The sequence below is a fragment of the Cornus florida genome, unplaced genomic scaffold (assembly GCF_030987335.1).
Source record: "Cornus florida cultivar Cherokee Brave unplaced genomic scaffold, ASM3098733v1 CherokeeBrave_3.0.0_Hap2_Chr01, whole genome shotgun sequence".
Classification (NCBI taxonomy): domain Eukaryota; kingdom Viridiplantae; phylum Streptophyta; class Magnoliopsida; order Cornales; family Cornaceae; genus Cornus; species Cornus florida.
This window is the reverse complement of record NW_026775571.1, coordinates 17039088-17052319: the sequence shown is the minus strand read 5'-3', so window position 1 is coordinate 17052319 and position 13232 is coordinate 17039088. Positions and strand designations below refer to the sequence as shown.

Here is a 13232-nt window from a genome sequence, read left to right as displayed (position 1 = left end):
ATTTGTAATATCCACTATTACCTTTAACTATAAATATAGCTAGGGCGAGTAGGGATCGTCCCAAGGGATTGGAGTCGGAGTTGATCGTGGAATCGCTATTAGGGTTAGTAGGTCGAGTGATCAAACAATTGGTTGGTTGGTTGATTAAAGAGCAACTAAATTAAACTAAGTAATAGCAAAAGAGTGTAATTAAGAGTAAGTAAGAGAGAGAGAAGAGTCTTGGGGTTTAGAGATCACCACCAAGCAATGCATTTCTATATCATTGACAAATGATTAATGAGGGCAATTAGGGTGTTGCAATATTGGTGTGTGTATTTGGTTGATTCAACAAGCAGGGATGACTAGTTAAACATGTATTGTCTAAACATCATGTGAAGGGCACAATATATCTAAGCAATGAAGCATATATTGTCTAAACAATATGTGAAAGACACAATAAATCAAAACAAGTCATTAATCCTTTTATTAGGCTCACAATCCAAATACAACACAAAATTAGAGACATATGCTAATTGCATTCAAAAACTTGGATCATCAAACAAGCATAGATTGTCCTCCCATTTAACACTACACTACAACTACACTACATCTACACTATTAGCATGAAGATAAACTAGGGGAGAGGTACAATCCATCAAGAGGTAAGCATGAACCATCAAGAGAATCACAAGAGCATTCTTTTAAGCACAATGTTTTGACAATCTCTAAATCTATGGCATCAATACACATAGACATGCATCAATAACACAAAATCAAGAGACAAGAACATGAACATCAATTTTAGCATACATAGACATATGAATAGAATGAAATGATCAATTAGAAGCATTAAACCACATAAATCATTGAATAAACAAGATCTATATATATCAAAGTGTCAAAACATCAATTACAATACTAATCCCTCAATTATAGACAAGATGAAGATATAGAAAACATGCTTGGGGCTAACTTTAGCTCCAAGAGGATGTCTAGCCACTCATGGTGAGGATGCTCCAACCCTCAAGGGCTAACTCCATGGAAGAGGTTTGCTCCTTGTTGATGAAGATCTCCAATGGTGTCTCTAGCCTCCTTCTCCTCTCTAAGAGATGATATGAAAAATAATGTTGGCTGCCGTTGAAAAAGTCATCCTTATCCTTATATAGGTAGGTCAAAATGACACCCAAAATGAGCTGGGGTCATGCACACAATATTCCCTAATGATTGGATAAAGGAGAACTTTCAATGAGATGGAATTTTAACTTTTTCGCACTGGAGGAAGTTCGATCGATCGAAAGTAAGTGAGATCGATCGAACTTAGGCTGGATCGATCCAACTGGCTGAGCTTTTTGGAAAAAACAAATCCGAGATATTTATGGGAAAAGGACAAAAGTGGTTGGTGGGTGGTACAGCCGTGGATAGGATTAATCATTTGGATAAGGACAAAGGTGTTCGATCGATCGAAGAATGATGTTGGATCGATCGAACTTTTGGATTTAAGTGCTTTGGGTCAAGGCTTGGATCTATCTTGAAGTGCTAAGATCGATCAATGTTCGATCGATCGAACCTTAGACTTGGATCGATCGAACTTGCTGCTTTGCTTTATTTTGCTTCTTTCTTTCTCCACTTTGCTCCTTTCTTTATTTAATCTCAGAATTGTTTTAATTAAGCTCTTATTTGGCCGAGTTAGCTTATTTTTGGGATAAGCGCCTGAAAATGGAAATAATACGAAATCAATCTAAAACAGTAAACTAAGATAGATAAAGGTACTAGAATGTCTAAGCTTAAGGGGTTTAAATACGCACTTTTCAGTGCTCATCACACCCCCAAACTTAAATATTGCTAGTCCCTAGCAATGAATTAGAAAGTAAAGGAATGAAATGAACAACTATACAACTATAAGCTAGAAACAATAAATGGATGACGCCACTTTCATAGGGAACACGATTGCATTTAGCATATGCAACAAGCCTTTTAAACCCCTAGGTTACCCCTAGTGGACGAGTGAAATCTCATGAGGGTTTCCAGAAATGGTACCCACAAACATTAAGCTCATTTTTTCAAAAGAGGTACCACTATTGCAAACAAACATTGGGAGAAAACTATCTCAAGTATGCAAATTTTCAGCCCTTTCCAAGTAATCTCCCAAAATCTAAATATCAAGTAAGTAAGTATGGTCCTCCACACATCAAGAAAATGATCATGTAAATCAAAACAACTCTAGAATTCTTTTGAGTGGACCGGCATCAATGTGTTGCTATCTTAGCTAACTAAAGAATTAATCACATCCTTACCCTCAAACTAGCACACAAATCTAGTCTTGATCATCAAGACAAAAAGTGAACCTTTTATTAAAGCTTTATTGTTCTAGTTGCGCTTATTCTTTTCACTTATTTTTTTTTTTTTTTTTTTTTTCTTTCTTTCTTATTTTAGAGGATCAAAGATGGAAGCATAGTGCAATGTATTGATCTATTAAGCTTTCTAGCAATTCATGAGATCGAGCGTTAGGTCAATGACTCCCAAACCAGACGGCTTTAGGGCATTAGGCATTCAAATACCCCTACGGACTTACAAGCTCAAATCAACTAGGCTACAAATCAAGACAACAACCATCTAATCATTTCCTACTTCTCAATTTTTGAGAGAAGTCCTCACTTTTGTTGTTTTTTATTTTTTTATTTTTTATTTTTAATAAACAATAACCTAGAGTTTGGGCCCTCCACCTTTCGGTGCGAGAAGTTCAGTGCTTGATGAGGCTAGAATCCCGGCTACTTAGTGAAAAGGGGTTGTTATCCACCTTTATTAAGAATGAAAGCCTTCAATGCACTACTAACTTAATTGGGATATAACCAATTTAATAATTAACAAAGCATGTACCCCACAAATGAATGCTAGTGTGCGCCGGTGCTAGTGTAGAAGACTAGAGTGAATCTCAAAATAATCATAAAATCAAGATGATGTGGACCACAAGTGCAAACAAGATATCAATCTTTCAAAAAATTTACTCCTAAATGGCATTCATAAGGCATAAAAGGAGTATTGGACTCTCAAGTCAAGCAATTTTTAAATTTTAAGCAATATAGTCCTCAAAAGATCAAAATCATAGCTAGGTATGGACCAATCATAGAAATATCCCTCAAATACATGAGTCATGCTAAAAGTTTGAATTTAAAATTATCACTGTAAAGCACCATTCCCCCCAAACTTAAATTGCACAATGTCCTCAATGTGCAAAGAGAACAAAGGAAAGAGTATATAGTGCAACTGAGCAAGAATGATCGGGACTGAAGTATCCGAAGTGGGTGGCATGGCCCTCCCAAACTTGGGATGAACTGTGGTCCTGAAAATTGGCACTTGGATAAACTTATCAGATAACAAAATGGGATAATCAGTGCACAGTGGTCATGCAAGTGTAAATGGGATAAACAGATAACGAAATGAGAGAGGTATAAGGGTGGTCCTAGAAATTGGGTAGCACTCTCTCACTGAAGTCACTGTGATGCACCTGATGGAGTCAAACATACAGATATGAGAATACAATCATATGACATCCATAGCAAAAATAGATATATAAAATAGAGAAAGTGCAGGTACAACAAAAATATCAAAGCCGACAGACCAGCTGGAAAAATAATACAGTGACCATAATAAAGTATCAAAAGGAGAGAGGGATCATAAGATAGAAAAGACTAAGAGCTCAGGAAGATGAGGTAGGACGGGCAGGTCTGGCGCCGCGGATGTCTCGGGATAAATCTATAAACATGGTCGCGACATCCGTGTGGAAGGTAGCGAACTCCGCTCTATGGGCCGTGAGGTCAGCTCTGATGGCAACAACAGCGTCCTCGAGTGTCTGCAGACGCACTCCGAAGCCGGGGGTCAAGTCTGGTATGGATAAGTCAGAAGACAGCTCCTGGGTCTACTCCTGCTCGTGGATAGGTGACCTGGCTAGAGAGTCCTGCTCTGCATCATCTGCAGGACGCTCTAAGTCAATGTCTATATCAATGTCATCATGCTCGGTAGCTGGATCGACTAGTGCATCGTCCGCTGCGGGAGCTGCTGCTGCTGGCTCTACTGGTGCCAGGGCTGCCTGTGCTGCTGCCTCCTCCTCAAACTCCAACTCTGCAGCGGCCAGTACGGCATGGATCTGCAGGCGAGTGATAATAGCTCTGTAGCTCTTGTCCCAGTCCTTCTTGAGGAAGTGACAAGAACCTCTCTCGGGGTCCTCCTGCGGGTGGATGGGATAATGCTGGTCAATGAGAATCTGGGTGATGAGGTGGCTGAATGGAAGAGACTTGGCCCTTCCGGGCGCCTCCTTGCTGACGTACTCATTGTAGAGCTTCCTCATCACACTCCAGATAAGCACAGGAATAGACACCCAGTGGCCGGTATAGAAGGCGTACAGGGCTGCTAGATAGTAGCCCCACCTCTGAATCTTATGCCCTGCCATGTATATGTTTCGGTAGAACACCGAATCTGTAAACCACAGGTCATTAGGCAAGAATGTCCGGGTGGCAAAGGTCTCACCACCGGCATGGTGACCTGTAAGAAAAACCGCCAGATTGGCGTAAGAAGGCCTGTGGAGCCTAGGATAGGTCTCCTGAAGCTCTGGCAGGCACCGATGTGGACAGCAAGTCGAACGGGCCAGAGTATCCACTGTAATGGTGATCTCATGGCCATCGATAGAGGTGATGAGCTCAGCTATAGTGCACGGCGACGGTCGGAGGTTCTGGTAGAACAACCGTACCAGTCGCGGGTAGATCGGCTCTGTGACTTGGGAAAGAATAGCTGAGAGGCCCCGCTGAATGATGTCCTGATAGGCAGATCGAGTCAGCACCGATCTGGAGAAGAATGCGGTGTCGAATGCTGACTCGTGCTTGATAGTCATGTGTGCATATCTGGGCGCGAGCCTATCGCGCTGTAGATGAGCTGGCAGAATAGGTGGAGCCGGCTGAGCTGGCTGCTCAGTGCCTCTATGCGGTGGAGATGGTGATGGAGTGAATACTGGACGAGCTGGCGACTGGGGTGGAGTAGGGTGTAATGGCTCCTCTGTATGAGAGGGCTGCGCAGTCTCCCCAGTCCGCTGCCGGACTCTCCTCTGTGTGTGCTCGGGGCTAGGATCCTGGACATGAGATTGACCGACCCCGTCGTCAAGTCTGCGTCTGGTGCCGTGACGGTGTTTATGCGCTACAATCTTGATGCAAGCCATAGTCTGCAAATAGAAATTCATAAGTTAGTGCCAGCATATATAGAATATAAAGCATAATATAGAAACATGTATGTCAAATAAGATAGACAAAATAAAATATCGCATGATTTTATGCAGGTGGTAGAATATGAAACATGCTAAACAATGTAAGTATGAAATGCATCCAATGTGGAATATCACAGGCATTGGGCATATATAAGGTAGCATGAACATAAGATAAGATGAATGAAGTGTGTATATGAGATCTGTGAAATTCGATCGATCAAAAAAAGAAATGAGATCGATCACAAAAGTTGGATCGATCGAAAGTTGAGTTGGATCAATCGCAAATATTCGATCGATCATAAATTTATTCGATCGATTGAACAGTGCGACGATGAAACCGAACAGTCACAGATCTGTGACTTTTGAAGCATGGGGCCTACACGAATGAGTTCGTGGGCCCTCTAACAACACAAATGAATCCTAATTCCATCCTAAACATGGCCCAAGATCTAAATCTAACCAAAATCCCCAAAACATATACACATATATACACACATATATATACAAAGACATGGATGCACAAGCTTGGAGATTGGCAGATTTAATATGAAAGCAACAAGATTATGTCATTTAGAAACAGCTATTGATGCATGATAGTTCAAATCCACGGAGGGTGTGTCGGAACTTACCTCAAGAGAATGAGAGAAGTGGAAAACGAACTTGTGAAGAACTAAGATGAAGAAGATGAAGATGGACTGAGATTCAAGGTGCTTGGATCTCGCCGGAGTGGTGGCCTGAGCTAAGGGAGATGATTTGCAGTAGAAGGGAATGAGAGGCTAGGGTTTGATGTGTTGAGATTGATCCAAATGATCAATCTCAAGACCCTTGGTTCTGTTTTTTAAAAACATTTCCCGACTAGTTCGATCGATCGAAGATGAGTTGTGATCGATCGAACTTCGATGAACTTCTTTCAAAGTATTTTTGGATTTTTTTTTTTTTTAAATTAATTAAAAACTAAATAAATTAAAATATTTTTGAATTTTTGAAAACTTGTTGAAAATTAAAACAAAATAAAATGAAAGTGAAAATAGAATAAAATAAAAATATTTTTGGATTTTTGAAAAGTTGAAAAGTCAAACTAAAGTTAAAATAATGAAATGAAGATTTGTGATCGATCGAAACAAGAGTTCGATCGATCAGACAGAGAGCAAAAATATGCAGGTTTTTGGTTCAAAAATTTGGCTAAGTGTTGGAACATGAGATCGATTGAACTAGAAAGTTGGATCGATCGAAGAACTTCTTGATCGATCTTGGAATGTTTCGAACAATCAAACAGAGAGCTGAAATATGCAGGTTTATGCAGGCTTAAATTTTTTTCTAAGTGTTGAGTCCTGAGATCGATCGAACTTGGAAGTTGGATCAATCAAAGGTCTCTGATCAATCTAAGAATGAGTTCGAACGATGGGACAGAGAGGTGATTTGGATGCAAGTGGATGCAGGTCGAAAATTTTCTAAGTGTTGGAGTGCAATCCAAAGTTTGAATCATCGAACTCCAATGTGAGATCGATCGAACTTTGCCAAATGCTCAATTATGACATAAAAGCTTATGCAATCCTCACCAAAGTTCGTTGAAATGCATATGAACCAAAAACAAGTATCTATATTTTGCAAGAAACAAAATGAAAGATAGAAATGGGGGAGGAATAGGGTTTTGACACCCTACGAATGCCTTTGCTAGTCTTTAACGTCTCTAGCAAGACATTGGGCTCTTTTAGCCCGGATCAAAGATCTTGTAGTGCATCCCCTCCTTGTTGGGGTGATGGATGCTTTGAACTCTACCCAACAAATGGTCCTTTGAAGAACTTGTTGGATCAAGCTCAAAAGAGGCTTTTGATCCTTTGTCTATGCCATTAAAACCTTTGGGCTTTCATGCCCTTTCAAAGCAAGAATTTGAAACAACACTTTGAGAATGCAAGGTTGAAGATGATCCTTTGGAGGTTTTGGTTTTACACAAAAGTTCATTTCCTTGACATTGAAGATCATGACATTTTTCTACAACATTGACCTCTCCTTCATATTTGTCAAATGAGTTGGGTGTGGGATTAAAGATATTCATTTACCTTTATGTGGCCAAATGAGATCTTCATTATCCCCGTCCTACAATTTATGTTGGCATTAGCGGTTGCCAAGAAAGGACGGCCAAGGATAATGGGAATTTGGCTCTTAGGATTGGAAACCGGTTTCGTGTCAATGACAACGAAATCAACCGGGAAGAAGAATTTATCAATCTTGATCAAAACATCATCAATGACACCCCTAGGTTTCTTAATGGATCAGTTGGCAAGTTGTAAAACTACCGACGTCGGTTTCAATTCACCTAGGCCCAATTTAACATAGACCGAATATGAACGAAGGTTAACACTTGCTCCTAAATCAAGAAGTGCCTGATTAATGATATGATCACCAATGATGCATGATGTAGTGGGTGAACCGGCTTAAACTTTAGAAGAGTGTTATGTTGCAAAATTGAGCTTACTTGCTCGGTCAAAACCATTTTTCTTAGTGCTTGGTTCTTCTTCTTCCGCTTTTGGGTGCACAAGTCTTTCAAGAATTTAGCATAAGCCGGAATTTGCTTGATTGCATCCAATAGTGGAAGGTTGACTTTCACTTGCCTAAACATTTCCATGATTTCATTGGTTTTTGCCTTTTGCTTGTCTTTTGAAATGGATCATTTTAAGGCATCCGGAAATGGAACCTTTGGTTCAAACACTTTTTCAAATTCTTCTTTTGAACTCTTTTCAACACAAGAAGTTTTCAAATCATTTTTCAATAAAAAGCTTTTCAACATCATTTTTTCAAAACTTCTTTTTCAAACACATTTTTCAAAACTTTCTCATTTGCAAGATCATGTGTATGCAATGAAGGAGGAATGAGATGTGAAACGGGACGGGTGACGACTTGAGGTTGCACCGGTTCACTCTCTTCATTGGACATTTCAACTTGATTGTCCATAACTCTACTACTCCGCAAGGTAGTCACCGCATTAACATATTCAATGGTATGCCCTTCAGATGAGGAATGGGTTTTCATAACACATTGTTGCTTAGGTGGGGCATTAATGGGCATCTTTCCCTTCTCTCTTGCATTGAGAGTGCTTACTATTTGCCATACTTGGGTTTCTAGCTTAGCAATGGATTGAGAGTGAGAATGAAGCAATTGAGTGTTAGCCTCAAGAGTCCCCAAAGCATTTAAAACTTTTACTTCAAAGGCGGGACTTCTAGTGTTTCATTGGGAATAAGATTGGTTGGGAAAATGAGAATTAGCAAATTGATTCCCTTATGGTTGATAAGGTCTATAACCTTGGGATCCTTGGTTTTGAAGTGGAGGTGGAATGTATTTCCCTTGGAAACCGCCTTGGGAAGGGTTCAAGCCTTCTCCTTGGTTTTTCCAAGAGAAATTCGGATGATTCCTCCAACTTAGATTATAATGAGTACCATAAGGATTGTTCCCTTGGTTTACAAAAGCTGCATTGACTTGTTCATTAGGTTCATTATGCACTTGTCCATGAGGACAATGAGAAGTAGAATGAAGAACACTAGAACAAGTCATACATGTTTCATTTGATGCACGATGAGAATGGTTAGGAAAGGAAGATACTTGGTTCGCCGAGTTTTGGTTAATCAAAAATTGATCAAACCTTTGAGACAAAGACTTCATTTCGGCGGCTATTTCATTTGAATGTTTGACTTGATGTAAGCCTACACTCTTCCTACCTTGTGAATTTCTACCATTCTTGGATGATAGTGTTCTATGCAAAGAATTTTCACTCATGCTTTCATAAAGACGCCACACATCATCCTCATGCCTATCAATGTAAGAGCCACCCATGGAAGCATCAACCATACCCTTATAGTTATCCGATAAGCTCTCAAAGAAATATTGAACTAATTGTCATTTGGGCATGTCATGATGTGGACACTTCCTAAGCAATTCATTGAAGCGTTCCCATGCCTCATGAAATGTTTCTCCATCCCCATGTGAAAATTCTCGAATTGAGGTTCTCATGGCATTGGTCTTAGAAACCGGATAATACTTCTTTAAAAACTCTTGTTGCATTTCCGCCCAAGAAGTGATTGAAAAAGGCCTAAGATTGTTAAACCAATACTTTGCTTTTATCTTTTAAGGTGAATGGAAAAAGTTTGAGTCTTAAGATCTCTTCCGGTATGTCCGTATATTTTACAGTGGAACATACTTCAAGAAACTCATGCAAATGCTTGTAAGGTTCTTCACTAGGAAGTCCATGAAAGTTAGGAAGCATTTGAATAGTTTGTGCTTTAATTTCATAATGATGTGCTCTAAATGGTGGTAATTGAATGCATGTGGGTGCATTGATTTCATTAGGCACATAGTGATCTCTTAAAGCAAGAGATGGATTAGCTACTTGAGGTGCAATATGAACACCTTGGTTATAAATTCCTTGATTAATGACAGGAGATTGTGGAGTATACATTGGCCTTGGTATTCCATATGGAACTTGGCTTTGTTGTTGTGGTAGTTGGTGAATGAACGGCCTAGGCATGCCTAATGGTACTCGTATGTTTTCATTGTACACATTGGGATGAAGGATACCTTGTTGGTCTATGTGACCAATGTCCTCAATATGGTCATCATTATGGTCATTCATTGAAAGATTGGGTCTTTTTGAATTTCCTCTTCCCCCAGGATTTCTAACGATAGATTCAAGATGCAAATCAAGAGGGGCAAGAGTTAGTCTCAATGAACGACGCCTATGCATGCACAATACAAAACACAACAAATACAAAGAATGACAAACACTATGCCTTCACAACAATGTAATTAAACTTCTTCCACAAACATTAAATTCATACTCCCATACTTTAACAAAGATGATGTAAAGAACAATAAAATAGCCTCCACGCGGGCACACGATTTATCTAAGAATTGAATTACAAGCCTGCACGCGGGCCAACGATTTAACTAAGGAATTGAGTAAAGAAAGTCTCACAAAGGTCCTTTAGCACTTCAACTCCAAATTTTAAAGCTTAGCTTAGCAAATTTTTTTTTAAGTTTTTAGCATTTTTCCTTTCTTTGCTTGCTTGAATTGAATGCTTAATGGCTTCTTTGCTTGCTTCCTCTCCAACAATGCACCTAGTTAGGTAAGAACAACACAATAAGTAACCAAAAAGAAAAAATAAAAATAAAATTAAAACACGATCAAAAGAGTACTAATTCCTAATTGATTCCACAACTACGACGTTATCTAATCCCCGGTAACGGCGCCAAAAACTTGTTGGTCCTTATATTGTAGGTCGCGGTGACCACAAGCTTGGAGAAGCGTGCAATTTAGGCGAGGGCCAAGTTTTACATTTGTAAAAGCCACTACTACCTTTCACTATAAATATAGCTAGGGTGAGTAGGGATCGTCCCAAGGGATTAGAGTCGGAGTTGATTGTGGAATCGCTATTAGGGTTAGTAGGTCGAGTGATCAAATAATTGGTTGGTTGGTTGATTAAAGAGCAACTAAATTAAACTAAGTAATAGCAAAAGAGTGTAATTAAGAGTAAGTAAGAAAGAGAGAAGAGTCTTGGGGTTTAGGGATCACCACTAAGCAATACATTTCTATATCATTGACAAGTGATTAATGAGGTCAATTAGGGTGTTGCAATAGTGGTGTGTGTGTATTTGGTTGATTCAACAAGCAAGGATGACTAGTTAAGCATGTATTGTCTAAACATCATGTGAAAGGCACAATATATCTAAGCAATGAAGCATATATTGTCTAAACAACATGTGAAAGGCACAATAAATCAAAACAAGTCATTAATCCTTTCATTAGGCTCACAATCCAAATACAACACAAAATTAGAGACATATGCTAATTGCATTCAAAAGCTTGGATCATCAAACAAGCATAGATTGTCCTCCCATTTAACACTACACTACATCTACACTACTAGCATGAAGATAAACTAGGGGAGAGGCACAATCCATCAAGAGGTAAGCATAAACCATCAAGAGAATCACAAAAGCATTCTTTTAAGCACAATGTTTTGACAATCTCTAAATCTATGGCATCAATACACACAGACATGCATTAATAACACAAAATCTAGAGACAAGAACATGAACATCAATTCTAGCATACATAGACATATGAATAGAATGAAATGATCAATTGGAAGCATTAAACCACATAAATCATTGAATAAACAAGATCTATATATATCAAAGTGTCAAAACATTAATTACAACACTAATCCCTCAATAATACACAAGATTAAGATATAGAAAGCATGCTTGGGGCTAACTTTAGCCCCAATAGGATGTCTAGCCACTCATGGTGAGGATGCTCCAACCCTCAAGGGCTAACTCCATGGAAGAGGTTTGTTCCTTGTTGATGAAGATCTCCAATGGTGTCTCTAGCCTCCTCCTCCTCTCCAAGAGATGATATGAAAAATAATGTTGGCTACCCTTGAAAAAGCCATCCTTATCCTTATATAGGTAGGTCAAATTGACACCCAAAATGAGCTGGGGTCATGCACACAATATTCCCTAATGATTGGATAAAGGACAACTTTCAATGAGATGGAATTTTAACTTTTTCGCACTGGAGGAAGTTCGATCAATCGAAAGTAAGTGAGATCGATCGAACTTAGGCTGGATCGATCCAATTGGCTGAGCTTTTTGGAAAAAGACAAATCTGAGATATTTATGGGAGATATTTATGGGAAAATGACAAAAGTGGTTGGTGGGTGGTACAGCCGTGGATAGGATCAATCATTTGGATAAGGACAAAGGTGTTCGATCGATCGAAGAATGATGTTGGATCGATCGAACTTTTGGACTTAAGTGCTTTGGATCAAGGCTTGGATCTATCTTGAAGTGCTGAGATCGATTAATGATCGATCGATCGAACCTTGGACTTAGATCGATCGAACTTGCTGCTTTGCTTCATTTTGGTTCTTTCTTTCTCCACTTTGCTCCTTTCTTTGTTTAATCTCAGAATTGCTTCAATTAAGCTCTTATTTGGCTAAGTTAGATTATTTTTGGGATAAGTGCCTGAAAATGGAAATAAAACGAAATCAATCTAAAACGGTAAAGTGAGATAGATAAAGGTACTAGAATGCCTAAGCTTAAGAGGTTTAAATACACACTTTTCAGTGCTCATCTGTTGGCTTTCCAATGGTATCAACCATACCTCAAAATACTACCTATAGTGAGAGTTATTTCAGTTTTAGTAAGATAGGTTCGTGGTATATCTTAAATGGAGAATGCCACTTTATTTTATTTTATATCTTTTCCGTTTGGACTCTGAATCAGATAATTCTTAAGCCCAAATTCATTCATTTTTATTGTCTTTCCAATGGTATGCTAGGTGGCATCCATTTCAGTTTGAAATGACCATTTTATCCTTGGTTCATTTCTTTCTAGCTTTGACATTCTTGCCTCATTTGCTTGGCTTATTTGAGTTCCATGGCTTCATGGGGATTCATCTTGGTGCCTTAGGGATGATGTACATCTCTATAGGTCACTTTCCATGTTTTGCTTCCGCATTTCGGATCCGTTATCGGATCATCTGTTGGTCATCACTGACGCACTAGGTTTATAAAACTTAGGCCGTCACAAGTGATATCAGAGCTCCTAGGTTTGAATACCTAAGGACGACGGGTTTTGGGTGCTTATCATGCTTTTGTTGATTTACTTTGACATATTCACATGCCTTTGATAACATGTTTCGGCGCTATATCATGTTTATGTGTTTCTTAATAACACGTTTGGTATTATGACATGTCTTTATGCTTATGTGCCTTTGTGGTTAAAAGTATCTTTGTTTGACATGTATGCTTATTTGTTTAAGTGTTTAACTGTTTAAACAGCTTTCTTTGATTGCTTTAGCATGATCGTATGTCGTATACTTTGTCTTACTTTGTGTTTTGTGCACTCATAGTGTGAGTTGCATTCGGTCATGGTAAGTTGTGTTATTGTTGACCTCTTTCCTTTCGTGTGTTTAACATCATGGTTGTCACACGTTGAGAGTCTT

The 13232-nt window shown here is 39.0% G+C and overlaps 1 pseudogene; it reads left to right on the top strand.

The window, feature by feature from the left end:
* The first annotated feature begins 9131 nt into the window (after window positions 1–9131).
* Window positions 9132–9230, top strand: LOC132283124 (small nucleolar RNA R71; annotated as a pseudogene).
* Window positions 9231–13232: the final 4002 nt, after the last annotated feature.